This window comes from Lissotriton vulgaris, chromosome 1_1 (assembly GCF_964263255.1).
Source record: "Lissotriton vulgaris chromosome 1_1, aLisVul1.2, whole genome shotgun sequence".
Taxonomy (NCBI): Eukaryota; Metazoa; Chordata; class Amphibia; order Caudata; family Salamandridae; genus Lissotriton; species Lissotriton vulgaris.
In genome coordinates this window covers 2001042042-2001059600 of record NC_141685.1, presented here as the reverse complement: position 1 = coordinate 2001059600, position 17559 = coordinate 2001042042, and the positions used below count along the sequence as shown (strand labels likewise).

General features: G+C 43.9%; 1 protein-coding gene across 11 annotated transcripts in view; it reads right to left on the bottom strand.

The window, feature by feature from the left end:
- Nucleotides 1-17559, bottom strand: part of UPF2 (UPF2 regulator of nonsense mediated mRNA decay) — a 1606401-nt gene that overhangs the window by 206425 nt on the left and 1382417 nt on the right. The gene's annotated exons all lie outside the window — the stretch shown is intronic.

The window sequence follows — 17559 nt, the reverse complement described above, 5'->3', positions numbered from 1 at the left end:
ATCAACCACTTTTTCCAATCAGTATGGGTTCTAATCTGGTGTAAAATATTGGATACGTCTATCTCCACTTCTGTAGTGGTATTACTATCAGGTATAGGCTTTGGAATAGACGTTTTGTTTAAGTCTTTAATCTTGGCTAGGCCAAGACAAGTAGTCTGTTGAATGGTGTCATTCAAAAATATTATTTGTTCTGGGATCATACAGGCTCTATATAATGCTTCTAAACCTTGGTCCTGCCAATTTTTTGTACCCCAGATGGTTTTCGTTTCAATGTTGTCTTTCCAGAAATCAAAACCAAATGTAATGTATGGGAATTTCTCATAAAAAAATTTCGAACTGCTTTTTGGTGGAGTTGCACAATGTCACCATTGAATATATTTAAAAACATTTCTAGGTTGAGCAGATTTATGTAAATAGTAATGTGCAAAGTGGTTGTAACAGTACATTTGTTCATAATTCGACGAACCCTGTAAGTAATCATGTTCTGTAAATTTTGCTGACATTACTAAATCTGACATCATATTATTTATGTTTTTAAAGTCCCAATCATCAGAGAATGTACTTGGTTTTATAAAGCCACTTAATGAAACCTTGAACTGATGTGGCTATTTCAAGAGTTCAACCGGGCCATAGATTTCGTAATCTGTTTTGTCCCAAGCTACCCCACCGGGTATTGGAATGGCTGTGACATTCACTGATGATAGTTCTCTTTTCTCGATGTGAGATGACTTGTGTGGCTTAAGGACCAAGTGATGTTCTGACTTGCTGTGTCCATTGCACTGTATTTTCCCTCAATGAATTTTCCCAAACAAAGCACCATGATGAGCCAAAGCAGGAGGAAAAGTACACCTAACACAATCCGAAATTCAAAATAATCCATGGAGTAATCAGATAGGTTTCTTTGAGTTGATGAAAGAGTTCAGTTAATTTGTCTTCGAAAGTTTTTGTTACTGGCATTTCTTCAGGTTTGCTTGGATCTTCAGAAAAGTTATCGAAATTGATGAAGTAGCCAGATGCAGTTCTGTCAATTGTTGGAATTGCTTCTGAATTTTCCTTAGCTTTTTCATTTTTTCTTTTATTAGCATAGTCTGAGGCTACATCGTTGTAGACAGGTGTTGCTTGACGAACTGTTTCAATTTGGGTTTCCAGAGGCACAAGTTCCATGGCATTGTTGCATAGTCCTTTTTTATTCACTGCAGGTTTATCAAATGTGATTAGTCTCTTAGTTTGAACCTCTTGGATTGTAGCAAATGTTGGTATTCTGCTATTTCTTGGGAGTTCACTGGGCCTACTACTTATTATTGGCCACATGATTGTGGTTTTACCAGGTTGATGGATACAACTCGGTTCTCCTTTTTACCAGCAAGGGGCGGTAGTACAAGTGATCTTGTTCCGCTGACAGTTAAGACAGGTACTTCTTTTCTGTAAGAAGGCCCAAATTCCTTCTTCACCGCGATCTTCTCTCTGACCAGATCCCCAATCTTTGGAATCCAGACAGGCTTTGCTGGGACAGGTGGTTTATCTTCAGTGGCTGTTGGCTGCTGTTTTAACTTTATGTTGCTCAGGTCTTTTCTTGTTTCATTTAAGCCCTGTAAAACAGCCAAACGATCTTTGATATCAAAGCATTTTCTTTCTACCACTGAAGTCTGACTATCTAAGTCCTGAATACGCATTCTAGTTCCGAACAATAGTTCGTACGGACTGAAACCTTTAAGAGAATTTCTTTGCAGATTGTTAAGACTACGTTGGACACTTGTTAAATGTTGGACCCACCCATCACCCGAACCTAATACCCTCGCCGTTCTAGATCGCTTTATGCCCCTGTTTTTTCTTTCCACAATCCCATTTCCCTCAGGATGGAAGGGACAAGAGTACCGCAATGCAATGCCCATGCTGGTCATGGCCTCCTTATAAGCTCGAGAGCTAAAAGCAGGACCCTGGTCAGAATATAGCATGCCAATTGCGTATTTGCCGATAAAGACTAACAAATCTTTTATAACAGTTCTGGCGTCAGCCGAGCGCTGGGGTCTGTATTTTTAAGTGAATCTAGTCTTAAAAAGGAAATTAATGGGAAGCTGGATTTTACTTATAGATAGCCTTATGCTAAGTTACAAGAATGGCCATGGCAATACTCCGGTCTGTTCACTACTGCGATCTCTGTTGCAGTTTGGACAGCCCTTTGCATATTTGTAATGTTGCGGGCTCATCCCCGGCCACCAGTATTCTGATTGTAATTCTTTCAGAGATTCCTTGATCTGTTTGTGCCTCGGACCTTCACCCATGTGTGCGTCTGCTATTAATAAGACTCTCCTGTTCGTGTTTGGAATTACTCTATCCCCCACTCCAGGGATTCGAGCAAAAGGAACGGAGTTTGAATCAATTATGTATGTATAATTGAGTGGATAGTTCACAGGTAGTGCTGCACAGTCGCCTTTTGAAGACGTTTTTACCGCCAGCATGGTTTCCCCGTCTATGTATTTTTTTGAACGCTTTTTTGTGGCTATGGAAGCCGGTTGAGTTGCTTCCGCTGTGGCTGTATTAGCCAATGAATTCCCTGCAACGTGAACGCCATCACGTTGATGACTCAGTGTATGTATCACGTGAGTCTTTCGTAGTTCTTTCTGCAAAACAACTACCTGTTCCCAAAGCTTCTTATGCTTTATTGTGGCACCTGTGTCATCTTTGTAATCGTTTTGAACCCAGTTCTGCAAGTCATTATTGTAAGATTTGACGCAAAAATGTGAATCGCACACTATTAGTGTCGGGAATTCACGATCGGCATTTTCAAGCGCCATCTTTAAAGATCTGATTTCAGCTCGCTGAGCCGAACAGTTTCTCAGTGATTCAGTTTTTGTTATTTTTGGTCTGAATTTACCACAGCGCCAGCGACTTTTACCAATCGCGCACGCTGCATTGTAAGATTTATTATCCACATCGTAATGTACACCCCCAACTTTACGGTATTGGGAGATTTCAATATCCATCTAGATAAATCAGATACTTCGATCTGTCAGAACCTGTTGACAGCGTTAAACACAGTCCAACTTAGACAAATTATTCACGGCCCTACACACAAAGCTGGACACACACTGGATCACTGTTACACTAATCTAAGCACTCTCGAGTTTATAAACTCTACCTCGATCCCCTGGTCTGATCATTCTCTTTTGTCTTTTTCCCTTACTCGCCAGGAACAGACAGGCCCGGCTTGTTTTGTAAAAAAAACTAGGCGACCTTGGTCTAAATTAATAACTGAGAAATGGACACTCAATCTACTATACCTGAAATTAGTAATGACCCCTCAGACGCAAACAATTGTTATAATCATTCGCTAGAGGAATCACTGGACCTGACTCTACCTAAGGTTGAGCTTTCCCATCGTATTGGAGCAAACAAAAAAGCCTGGTACACTCCAGAGCTTAGAACCCTAAACAACTCTGTAAACAGAAAGAGAGGCTCTGTAAGGATATCTATAGGACTGCTCTACGCAACTATAAAAAAGCGATCAAATCTACTCAATCCAATTATTACCAGGAAAAAATTACCTCTGCCTCCAGCTCCCCCAGGTAAATCTTTAAAATATTCAAGTCCTTAGTCACCCCACTTACTCCAATTGTTGATCCCAGTCTTGCATATACACGCTGTAGGGAATTAGCTAATTTTTTTGTATAAAAAATTACAGACATCTACTCCACTTTCCGTGATACCTTGTGGATATCAGCCTCGCCCCCTAGTTCAGAACTGAATCTCCTTGAGACATTTCCCCCTCTTGACTGCCTTACGGTGCAATCACTTCTGAGTAACCTTAAATCAGGTTCACTGGCTGATGTAGCACCTCCCACCATTCTCAATCTGGTCTCTGATGTTGTGGCCCCGGTGATTAAGGAGGTGATCAATACTTCGCTCTCAGCTGGGGCAGTCCCCCTCCATTGGAAACACGCAAGAGTAAAGGCGCTATTGAAGAAGCCCAATCTCAACCCTGACGATTGGGCTAACTATCGCCCTATCTCATTGCTGCCCACAATTAGTAAACTTATTGAAAAATATGTCAACTCCCTGATTTCCAACCATCTAGAAACCCAGAACTTATTGCATCCAACCCAGACCGGATTCAGGTGCAAACAAGGCACTGAAACGGCCCTGGTGGCAGTTATTGAGGAAGCAAGAAGGATTGTAGTTGAAGGCAGCTGTGCAGCCATACTGTTATTAGATCTCAGCGCGGCCTTTGACACCGTTAATCATTCTATTCTGATTCAAAGGATGGGTGATGTGGGTGTCACTGGGACCGCGCTGAAATGGCTGCAATCCTTCCTCTCCGAGCGGACTTTCTCAGTATTTGAGGATGACATCTCCTCTCCACCTTGGCATCTTCACTGTGGCGTTCCCCAGGGGTCATCCCTCAGCCCGACCTTATTTAATATTCATATGAGGCCTCTGGCTGGGGTGGTGTTACCTTGGGGGGTGCAACTAGTGACGTATGCTGATGATACGCAGTTTATCATCACCCTTTCTGGCCAGATGTCATCTTATGATAAACTTTCCTCCTGCCTTAGCAAGGTTCGTGAGTGGATGGATGCTTCTTTCCTGAAACTTAATGGAACAAAGACGGAGATCATGATGCTCCCTCCGCGGTGGACGGATGGTGGCCTACTATCTTGGGTCATCCCCCTTCCCCAAAAATAAAATCAAAAGTCTAGGGGTTTGGTTGGACCCAGCACTTAACTTTTTGGTGCAAGCTCAGAAGGTAGCAACGACCTGCTACGCCCTGATGAGATCTCTTAGAAAAATCATTGGACTGCTTCAGTTCGAAGCAAGGCGGATATTAGTCCAGGCCCTGATCCTAACGCGCCTGGACTATGCAAACGCAGTATATTTAGGGGCACCACTAGGGACACTCAGGGTTCTACAGACGGTACAGAATTGTGCAGCCCGGATGCTTTTAAAGATATCTCGTAGAACTTCTGCCAAACCAGCTCTTCGGCAACTCCATTGGTTGCCAATACAACAAAGGGTCGAATTTAAGGCTATGACTATTGTCCATAAAGCCTTGACCAAGACAGGACCTGGTCTAACTCAACCTCTGTTTTGCCCTTACCAAACAAATAGGACCCTTAGATCTAGTAGTAAGAACTTTCTGGCAGTCCCACGAATAAGGAGAAGCCGCATGGGTGGCAGACGTTTTTCTGTCCAATCAGCCAAACTTTGGAACAACCTGCCGGACCCTATTCGGATGGAGGAGAACCACCCTAGGTTTAGGAAAATGCTAAAAACCTTCCTATTTCTGTAAATCTCTCGGGGGATGAATGGAACCACTGCAGTGCTGGGATGCCTCCGGGTAACCACGTGCTATATAAATGAGTATTCATTCATTCATTCATTCATTCATGTTGTGCAAATCTGTCCATATAGATTACACAAGAGTACTGTTGGAGAGGCAGAATTTCGATTGGCAGAGGATATTCTTCTTCATATTTTAGATCTTTCAATTTTTTCATGTTCGGGTAAAAATAGTATTTCACGTCTTCTGCAGCAAGAGAATTTTCCCACTGTATCCATTTTGGATCTAATGCCACTGTTTTTAGATTAACTGGGCTTAATAACGCCTCAAGGGCTGATTCTGCTGTAAAAACAGTTATTCTTTTGCCTTGGGCTTTGGCTCTTTCTTTTGCTACAATAGTTTGAACCGCATTTACAATATTTTCTGTAAGACTGAATGTTTTTTCAGCTTCTGTGTACAAATGTGATTTGTAAGCTATTGGTACCGTTTCTCCCTCATTAGAGGTCAGGTACGTGAATCTGCATCTTCCTGGGATGACTCTGATTACAAGGTTGCGTGTGTTGTCGCGAGTTTGTAATTTTGTTTTAGCAAACATGTCTGTTTGCAATGATCTCAAAATTTCTGTGTGTTTCTGAGTCCAATTGATTGGTTTAAAATTAGGTTTTATTAATTCATAGAGAGGTTTAACCATCTCTGCATAATTTAGAATGTAAGTTCTTCCGAAATTCAGGAAACCTAGTATTGATTGTAAGTTCTTCAGCGTTTTTGGTGCTTGGAGTACAGCGCACTTCTCTAAGAAGTTGTCTGCTAGGCTTTTGCCTTCACTTGATATTTCATATCCTAAAAACAGGACAGTCAGGTGGGCAATTTGTGACTTTTTAAAGTTGAATTTGTAACCCTCTGCTGCGAACCCAAGTATTATGGTGTTCACTCTTTTCAAGTGAGTATCCAGGTCATCATCTGTGAGATAGATGTCATCGACATAAGATAATGCCTCATCATCATATATTTGTAGTAACTCTGTTACTCTTGCTGAGAATAATCCTGGGCTATTCTTGAATCCCTGTGGGAGTCGACAGAAATTTCCTGTGACCCCATTATTGAGAAAGCGGTTAAATACCTGCTTTCAGGTGCAATGTTTTGACAAAAGAATCCATTAGAGATGTCTAATGTTGTTTTGTATTTTTTGCGAATGATGTTATTCATTAGTGCTGCACTGTGTGAGTTTTGTACAGCAAATGTCTTGCAACATGAGTTAAGGTGTCTATAGTCCAAGACTAAACGATATGAATCGTCTGGTTTGGAGACAGGAAACAAAGGATTGTTCATTTGAGAGGTGCATGTTTCGATCACCCATTGGTATTCAAGTTGATCTAAGATCTCCCTGACTTGTTTTTTAGCTTCTTGCTTAATTGGGTACTGCCTTTGTGCAGTTGGTAGACATTTTAACTGGATTTTATGAGGAGGAGAGTCCTCATCCCATCCTACATGATTTTTATATAATGCAGGAGCTTGAGCTACTGCCCATTTTCTTGCATATGTGTATTTTCTATGAATTGGAATATGATTTGAGAAGGCAGGCATAATCATTTCTTCGCCACGAGGGCACTCCCTGACAAACTCTGGTGGCCAGTCTTTCTCAGCTAATAGGATGTCATAGCCTTTTGAAAGGTTATCCCAAAACAGACCCCTTACTTTCCTAGTCTTATCTCCCTCTATACGCAATGTTATTTCGTATACTTTATGAGGTTCGCTAACTCTGGTATCTGCAGTTTCCACCTGAATGTAATCATTCGTGTCCACTGTCTCCAGATGATTCATCAGGATCTTGCGAGCTATTGTCACTTCTGCTGCGCTGTCTAGCATTGTCTGGGCCCACTCTCCATTTTTCAGCTGTGCCCTCAGTATCCTCGGCATGTTTTATTATTTTAATACTGGCTACCTTCTTTCTTGGAAATTGTAACTTTTTACTTTGAGCACGTTCCTTGTCTTTGGACTTGACGTGCTCTTCCCTGTTTTCTGACCGTCCTCTTCTTTCCGATTTCTGCGAGGAAGTCTGAAAAGATCGAGAGGGACGTGTATCAATATCTTGATATCTATCAGGTTTTTTTAAATTATCCCTATTTCTAAGGTTGTATCTTTTCTCAGAGGGCTCCCTCTGGGGAGACTTATGTCCTTGGTCCGGAGATCTTTCTCTCCGCCGAGGAGACTTTCCTCTGGACTGGAATCTTTTTTCTTTGGGAGTGGATTGTTTATTTCTATCCCAGCTCTTCTTTGGAGTGTTTAGATTATTTTTAATAAATATCTTTTCAGGATTTTCAGTTAGTTGGGGTTTTACCCGTTTCCCACCCAAACTGTCTCTTCCTAGCTCTTCATAGGATTTTTCTATGATTCTGGCGAGTTCAAATGGTTGTTCTGCTATATCTGTTTCCATCAATTTCTGGTGGTTCTTTATATCATCCCTTGCCACTTTAACTAATTCTCTATATGCCTTTGTTAATTCTTTTAGTTTAACTAGGAGTTCTTCGCTTGACATTATTTCATAGTCTGGGTGTGTTGCATAATTGCATAGGACCGGCCCGTTGCTCCTGGTCTACCTAGTGGACAGAGCCTAGTTATGTGATCCTTATGTTTTAAGGCACCTTTAAACCAGAGCAGGTGCTCTTGGTAATTTAGTGGGATTTCAACATCCTCGAAAGGAGGTTCCTCTATTTTGTAATAGTGGAATTCGTGTGTTGCAGCGTTTGCTGCTGGAAAGTTTATCCATGAATAGAATACCTCTGTCTGCCGATATTCATGGGCCTCTACCACGAATATGACTGTACCACCTCGTGGTGTCAGTCCATTTTCTATAAGTTTAAGAGTTATAGTTTTTCTTATGTTGACCGGAATGAGTATAGCATTCGGGTCAGTCTGTAGGAGACTCGTGTCCTCCTCTAGGAGTCGAGCTGCTATTCTAGCTGCCTCCCTCTTGTCTTCACTTTCCCCCATTTTACTGACAGAAAAAGTTTTTGCTGCAGATCAAGTTTCAAGGAAACAAAGATTAGGTGCACAATATTTTGGAACACTGTATCCTTCAACGTTGACTAAACCAAAAACTATACATAGGAATCTCTTCTTACTAAGTTCCGGCGGATTTTAACCTTTTACCGACTCCAGACGTCTTTTGGAGTATTTACGGGAAAAAGGGTCTGTGTGAAAAAGCACGACTGAGTTACTTTAACGTCTTGCGTTAGTTTTATCGCCTTACCAAACGATGGGCGCCATGTAGTGTAGTTCCTATATTCCCAATAGGCTCTGCGCATTGGAATAATATATTCAGCAGTGTAGACGTAGGACTGAGGTCGACTAGGTCTCTACTGACTATATTAGAATTAAGGTTTGCCAGCTAGCTCAGAGGTCACTAGAAACTTTCTCAAATAAACGAGGAGGAGTTTAACTTCCCTATATAGACAAGAAGGGATTAGCTTCTGACAACCATATAACATGACAACTTTGCTCCCTCAGAATAAGAGTGTTTCTCTAGAGTTGTGTGAAAACAATAAACAGCTATTTCACTCAGTCAGATGTGCGTACTTAGTTTCACCAGAGTGCAGAGACAAGAGACGGGCGTTTTCAATAAAAGGTGTAATTCATTGAGCAGTCTTCTTTCTCATGCAAGAGAAATTAATTGCCATAATTGCAATACTTAATGTAAAGTAAAGTGCGTACAGTAAAAAGAGTATTATGAAATAATACTGTAAAAGCATTGATATGGTTTCTTAGCCATTAGATACTTTAAAATGGATAAAAGATATACATACATATATACATTGACTAACGTACTCAACTGGTGCTTCTAAATACGCCTACCCCGGTGTACCTGACCTAAGCCTAATACGTGGGAAGGAGTAAGTAAGTAGCAGTATAAGTTAAGTTGGTTTTGCCAAGAATCTGACTCAAGAATTCTCTTCAAGGATTTAGTCAGCTCCGTACCTGGGTAATAGAATGCAGGAGGTCTGGTATCTCTCCTTCAGGACTCGATATACCAGCAGCACGCGAAGGCGGCTGAGAACACCGGAGCTGGATTTCTCGGCAGGAGAAAAGACAGCGTCTCCCTCAGTGCGTCAAAGAGGAGGGGCAGCGTCCGTGGGCTCTCGCATCAGCTGGGCTCTCGGGCAAGTAGATAGCTGCTCGGCTCCAAAACCACCACCGTGTGATTGCTTAAGGCAACGTTGGTATATTTATACCTGAAAGGTGCCGAGTTTCACGTAAGGTTTGGACATAAGCCGTCAATAAAGATGTCACTAAGAACTGACTGTTCCTTTAGTGTTCGCAGGAGTTTAATGACAAATCAAAACAAAAGCAAATGGGGTTTTCCCAGGTTGCTGGAGGTTTGGTGTGTCGAAAGAACTCGTTGTGCTTTCTAGGAATCCAAGGAAGTAGCTTCTGCCGTGCTTTGGAGGGCTATTTACTTAAATATGGATCTGATTCTTATGCCATTATAGGGATATTATTGATTATAGCCATACAAGGGCATAAAATAGCAATATTGATTCAGGTTCCTAGATAAAACACAATACTCCCAGTCTCCGCCTTCGCGTAGTCAGCCTCCAGGCCTCCCCGCAGATGTCCGGATGCTTAGAGCCTTGCTTACAGGCAGAGGCTGGGCGTATTATTGCAGTTGGCTGGGACCCCCATTCCCCGCTCAGATCCGCACTCTACGGCCATACGCTGCTCTCAGCAGGCCTGCGTTGAATTCCAGGCCTCGTCTGCACGCCATGTGTTTCTTACCGGCATTCCCCGGTGCAGTCACCTCTTTTCACCTCGGGGTGCAGAGCGGGCCCCTAGCTGCTTGGGAGAGGTGTCAAATCACCACATCGTCGTCACCCAGTGTCCCGATGACCCAGCGAGGGTCGCGCCTTTCCCATCGGTAGGCCGCCGCTTGTGGCAATAGGCCGCAGCGCTTCAGTCCCCGCAGGGGAAATACAGCGTCTGCTTATGGATCTGCGGTCCAAATACCTCTGAAATGGAATCAATCGTGTGCCGGAATCTACGCCTCATACCCAGAGCCTAGGATGTTGCTGTATTATGTGCGATAACAACACAATTGTCGCAGCAAGGCTGGAGAGACCGCAAAACACGTCCTACACGTCCACCATCTTGGACTACACTTTAAACTGGTTTACTCATGTCGCAATGCTGTACTGTATATGGACAACAGCAAAATGGCAATAAAAAAAAAAATGCTGAAAAAAGGGGGGTCCCCTATTAGGCCAAGAAATATCTGAGATATGGGAGACTTTGGCCCCCTCCCGATCAAATTCTATTGGGGGGGGGGGGGGGGGTTGGGGGAGGTTGGAGCTTTATTTTGTGTTATGCCACTGGTGAGTGGGGAGTGTCTTAGTTTTACTTTCAGCTGCGCCTAAAATAAAGGCCTGATTTCATGGAATCAGCCCTCCTTTTGTTTCAGTATCACGCTGGCTATGAGCTATCTGGAGCCTAAAATCTATCTGACACTGTAATGGAGGGAAGCAATGGCACATATCATATTATCACTTTACAAGTACTTAAGAGTAACTATGATATTGAGGCTGGTTTCTGACCTTGCTTAACCTTTGTATATAATAAGAGCAGATAAGTTTGCCCTGTAAGAATGTCAGACGGACCCGTCTGAATGAGTATTCACACAATCTAAGTAACACTTCCTATATTTTTTATTTAATTCTTTGATAGCACTACTTGTTGTAATTTAGTAGCGATTAGGTTAAGCATTAGCAGAATACATCTTGTATTTAGAGATGATCTTGTCCGTTGTGTAGAATCCATTTTGTATTTCTGGCCGCCATTTTGTTTGCCATGTGCTTGCCATGTGCTCTGTCCTACCTTCCTGTCAACTGCTCTTGAAATCTATCTAGAGACGAGATATATTTAGCCTCTCCTGTTTCGCACAGGCTCAGTTGAGCTTACAGCTGTCCCAAACTTGTAACTGTCAGGATGTGTCCACCAGAATTAGCTAACTGTCAGCCCCTCCCAGCACACTCTCTGTATGACCTTATATGTATTGGAAACCAGCATTCTGTACTTGTACCACCTTCATTTGAGCCCCTGTGTGGGTATAAAAGGAGCAAGCTCCTTCCAGTCAGTGTGCTACTTCATGCATTACCGAAGGGTGCTGTGTGAATGTAGTTCCACCTCATGAGATTTAATAAACTCTGACTTTTCTATTCCAGTTTCTGTGTCAACTTCTTCCTATTGGTCTGAGGACTCTGTGCAGAGAAGGGTGAATCCCTTGCACTGGCAGGCCTTGCTGAGGCTCACCACCACAAATTGGCGCTTCCAACATGGGGCTCATCGGCGACTCGGATGCCCGAAGGACTGGTCGCAACGAAGGATTGGAATCTCGCTTTGGACGCGATCGCTGCCTGAGGTGACCCGAATCTTGGCACCCAGAGCGTTTTTACTTTCTTTCAGATCGGACCATCCAGGTGGCGCCGGTCCTCGACTGAGATCTCTTCTGTTGATTCGCCGTGCAGTGACCATTTGGTCGATTAGAGAACTTGGCAGTTGGAACCTGGACACCATTTGATTGGTAAGACCCATTCTGCTGCACTTGCTATTGGTTTGACGCCTTTGATTGGTAAGGTAGTTTAGTAACACTTACTGCGGCTTTGTTTGTACGATTGACCAATATTGAAATCGGTTTGATAATTATATATGCATTGCAATTCAAATAGGCAGCTAATGAGGAGATTTTTCTCGATCTAACTCGGTTTGAACCGCACAACGTACGAAGAGTACCTTAAGTGCTATTTTGATTAATAAATACTGCATATTCTGCACTATTTTTTGGCATGCCTGTTTCCAGCACACTTCGTAGGATGTGTTGCTTTTGTAGTGGTACCAGTTTGAAACTCGACGAAGCGCAACCGTACCCCCCGGAGGGGACGCCGAATAGGGACATGTATGTTAAGTATGGTATTTCTTCCATAATGTACAGCACGTTATGGAATAAATACACTTGTAAAGATCCTGAGTTGCGTTGGCCTATGCATGGGTCATTTGATTTGCGAAAAATTCAGTATGTGGAGCAACGAATGTTTAAGCGAAAGGCTAGGCAAGATATGTTTGACTGTGTATGAATGTGGGAGAAAGAAGTGCGTGAGCGAATGAAGCGTGAGCAAGCCTTGATTGAAAAAGAACAACATAGAAGCATTCATGCGAATGCATTGTGAATGAAAGATAAGGAATTTGAAGAAATTAAAGAGAGAGAAGATCGGGAGCGTCATTTACAGGTAAATGGCCAATACGCTGTTCGTAGACCTCTTTATCCTATTCTTAATAAACCCCAAGATGATTCTCTCATATTAGATCGTTGTCCACCTCTGTATACTCTTCCTTCTGCTCCTTATGAGTCAGATGAGGACTCTCCTACAGAACAGGACAAAGCTGAAGAAACTCGTTCGATGTTATCTGCTGAACGTGCGTCTCATATTAGATTTGCTGCGCGTAAAGCCGTTCGTAGTACTGCCACTGCTTCTGAACTTCGAGATAGTATAAAAGATTGGCAGGAAAGGGAGCAAATATATTTTACCGGAACATTTGCCGCAGAGGTTATCGAACAGTTTAGAAAATATTTGGTAGAAATAGAGCCCGATGATGTAGCAGCGGATTGTAAAAAACTACTTGAAGGTCTTTTTGTCTTCTCCCAGGTGGCCTACACGATCGGACGCTTGGTTAAACTGCGCGTTGAAGCAGCCCATTTGCGAGAGGAGAAAAAGGCAGCAGACGCAGCTGCACAAACATCTCGAATCAGCATGGCACGAACTTCTACTTCTGAAACAGATAAGAATGTTGTAATTAATGTGAAACCCATGCGGGAAGCCGCGCCTTTATATGTTCCTCCTAAAGGAACGGGTACAAATGATGATAAGAATGCTGTAGATGCTAAAGGATATTTTATTTATAATTGGGTTTACACTCCTTGGAAAAGAGCAGATGTTATGGCCCTTAAAAATGCATTGCCTTATCCGCGAAAGAATCCAGCAGCCTGCTATGAAGAGGTTGAGGGTGCCATTAGTTCTTGTACTATGACTTTGCCTGATATTGATTTGTTTTTTTGGATTAATAGTACCGCCTGATGTGTGGAGAACTGTTCATAAAGTTGATGATCATGCGACATTTGAAGCATTGTGGAAAGATTTAGAGCAGTTAGATGAAGACTGAGAACCTGCACAGAAACAGTGTCAGTTAATTTTAGATCTTCCGGCAGCTATATTAGTTAAGTTAAAGACGATTATTCCCCCTAAAAAGATAGATTGGACTGTATTAGCGTTGTGTAAGCAAAAGGCAGACTAATCGGTTCAGATTTCTTTACACGCTTTGAAGAGGCATTTCACGATTTTAGTGGCCAGTCATTGACAGATGACACGGGTAGACATCTGTTTGTCGATAAATATGTCGCAAACCTTTTGCCAGGAATACGTAGTCGCCTGAAGGCCAGTGAGAGTTCATGGACTACCTCTTCTCCGGTTTCTCTCTTAACCATGGCTCAGTATTATGAGCGACAAGAATTAGAAGCTAAAAATAATGAGAATAAAAAGTCTAAAGAGTTGAAAACAAAGGTTATGTTAGCTCAAGCTTATGGCCCACCTTCTAGAGGTAATGATAGAGGCGGACGTGGATCTTATGGTTAGTCTTTTCCTTCTTATACTCGTTCAAATGTATCTGTTGACCAGTGTGCGTACTGCCAGAAATTTGGACATTGGCTTTCTGATTGTCCAGTACTGCGTGCTCAGCAGTGTCCACGTGGTCGGGGACAAATGAGAAATCGTTCAGGATATTCAGGGCCTAGAGGAAGCACAGATCGCGCTAGGTTTGATGCAAATACACGTGGGCAGGATGGGTTTAACACTTTTGATAGAAGGAACCAATATCAAATGTCCGACTATGTGCCTTCTGATTTACAAGATTCTGCTTATTCACAGGATTGCCTAGGATGAGGAAAGGAACCAGTTGAAGTTCCAGTAGATCAGAAGTGTCCCTATGTTACAGCACATGTTTTGGGTTCTACTGATCAGCTTCTGGTTCATACAGGAGCTACTCGTAGCGCCTTGTCTAAACACTTGGTTCCTAGGGCTCCCCTGTCTGGCTTAACTATTACATCGATAGGTTTCGATGGAACACCTTCCCTTAGCCCACTGTCCCAACCACTAGCATTTCATGTTGATAAGTTTACTGCTCCATGTCCGTTTTGCTTTCTCCAAACACACCAGACAATATTGTGGGTCTTGATATATTTAATTATATCAGGGCTACGATACGATGTTCTCCGGAAGGAGTACGGGTTATTTTGAATGACAACTACCCTGTGATTGAGAGATCTTGTATTGGTAAAGAGTGTGAGAAGTTGGCCTGGTATATGATGTTCACTATTCTAGTGAACACCTTGCACCAGTCCAAACAACCCTTATGGTGATGGTTGTAAAGTCAACCTTATAGACCAGCTATCCTAGAGGTAGCGTGGACAGAACAGTCTTAGGCTAAAAGACTCTTGAGGGCGTGTTAAGCAGCTGTTTTACCATATGTAACCCCTTGAATTTCAAATGAAGGGCCACCACACAGGATATATAAAAAAATATATATGTATTTATTCGCTAACACACTCCTCTGAACTCTTTATGAGATCAGAGGCATAACCACATAACAAGTTACACTTAGAAATACTTGAAATAGCACAATTTACAGTTAGGCCCTAGGGGCACGTCAAACCATATACTAAGCAAGTGGTATAAGAACCACGACTTGGGAAAGGAGAAGGCTTAGGGAATCGCTGCGGCTACACTATCTGACCCTTAGGTTAGGAGTAGGAGGCCCACAGGCGGCGCATGCAGAGTCAGTACTCTCACGCGAGAGTCAATAGAAAGTCAATAGGAACGTAAAAGGTAAGTAAATGAAGATTTACTTCCGGTCTAGCTAGAAGGATACAACTAAAAACCTAGAAACTTGGATAGTCAATACCCTTGAGAGAACCGAAGTACTCGCGTTACCTCACCCACAGGAAGCGGCTGCATAGGTGTGAAGATGTGTCAGGTTTCGCCGTTGAAGTCTATGGAGCCTGTGAAGAAAGATGCTGCAGGCGACCAGGAGGAAGATGTCCGGGTGGATTCAAGGGTGGATCGAGGATGAAGAGGACCTGAAAGTAGAGGGGACAGAGTCTAGGTCACAAGCCAGTGACCGGGTGGAACCAGACGTCGTCGAGGAGCAATCAGGTGCTGGGGTGAAGCTTGTAGTTGCAGCCACGCGGACCAGGAGGAGTCGAGGACAACCAGGTGCTGGAGAGGAGCTGTCCAACGAAGGATCTCCCAGAAGGAGGGGTCGACTTCATGATCAGAGCTAACAAGCCTAAGCAAAGACAACCCACGCAGGATACACAAGGAGCTTCTGGTGCAGACCAGGAGGGTCTGAGGTACTTCACCTTTGCAGGGAATCAAGGGCCAGTCTGGAGCAACCAGACCAGCAATGGAGTTTCAAAAAGGATCGTCGCCAGGGGCTACTATCCAACGGGCCAGCAACCGGACAAAGCGTCGAGCAGAACACAAGGAGAAGGGCCCCACACAGATCTCGTGGAGTGTGGAGGGCTGGTCTTCGGTGCAGGTGGAGCTCGGTGTCGGGGTGTCTCAGTCCCCAGGGCACAGCCTCGAGGAGTCCTCAGGAGCTGCGCTGTTAGCAAGTTGTTGACTTTCCAAGTTACCTGCTTCCCCGGGTCCCGAAGCCTTCCACGGGGCTCAGCTGTGCTGGAGTCATGCAGTGGGGTCAGAGGGATCCGGGAGTCGAGGTCTTGTCAGGCTCTGTGCTGGGGTTCCGGCAGGAACGGGGGCAAAGCAAGCCGTCGAGTTGCTGGATGGTGCCTGGTTTCCCAGGGTGGTCAATCCTTGGCCACAAGGGAGATTCTTCAGTCTTCAGCTTGGATGAATGTCGAAGGGTCCAGAGTTTCGTCTTCAGTCGATTCCAGGATTAATCTAAAGTCTCCTGGGTCAGCTCCTACCTTTATACAACTAAAGGGGGCTGGTTTGCTCACTAGGTCCCTCCTAGGGGTGGGACCAGGAAGGGGGGTGGTTACACCCCCTTTCCTTTGTGCAGTTTCGCGCCAGAGCTGGAGCTGGAGTGCCCCAGCAACCGGGAGTGTCTGATTCTATTCAGCCCTCCCTGTCCCAATACACATCCTCCTGTCTGGGGTGGTGCTCGCACCTCCCCAAGCAGGAAACCTATTGTCCAAACCTCCGTGACTGGAAGGACTCCCAGCAGCAGGAGGTCAGACTTGTGTCTGTGACAGCAGCCTCCATTTTGTGATGCTGGGGCTCTGGTTAACTATAACCGGGATAGTCAGAACTAACATTTCTTCTCCCTCTAGAAGGGTTGAATGCTACCCCCATCGCCAGAATTGGCGAGGGGGTAGTATTCCAAAGTGTATGACAGCTTACACGACATGTTTTGATAAAGCCAAACCAAAGTTAGCATTAACCGCGAGGATCATAATGCACTTAAGAGTATATGGTATGGCGATATCATAGAACAGCTATAAGGACATGGTTCCGACAGCTGCAGACAGGCTCAGCTCCTGCTAGAGCACCATCTCACACATAACCAAGCACGCTGCCTCCAGGATTGTTAAGGCCTGCCATAGGAGTGACTTATAGGTTACTATGTGTCTATATGTAAGTAGGTATAGTAATACTACACCTAAGCAAGGGGTGATTACACAACCTTGCCCCAGCTGAGGGATCAGCCAGTTGTGTCTATTTGAGTGGCCAGCCAGGGGTGGCACAAGACAAACTTTTGCGTAGCAGTACCCTTGTGCGTCGGTAGGCGTCGTCTGCGGCTCCGCGTCCGTCGTCGGAGCCGTGATGACGTCGTCGGAGTACTTAGACGCCGCCCCCACGTGCTGACGTCAGTTCTTATTAAACAAACAAAACAGGTGCCGGGCAGTATAAATTGATACTTAAAGCCTTACTGGTTCTTAGACACAGCTTTTCCGCGCCAGAAACGCAGAGCTATGCTAAAAACCAACACTGGTGCCTTGAAACTAGGGCCCTGAAAGGGGATGACCTTAACCCTAGATATCGGTTCGCAGAACGGGGAGGATGGGTGGGTCGGTAAGGAATCTATCACTAACTAATGTCTCTTACAGATATATTGTTACACAAGTAGTAACTTGTGCATCTGAAAGAGACACGTTAGTGATAGATTCCTTACCTTAAAATAGATACCCTCAGCAATACCAACCCCGGTGGTGGGTCTGC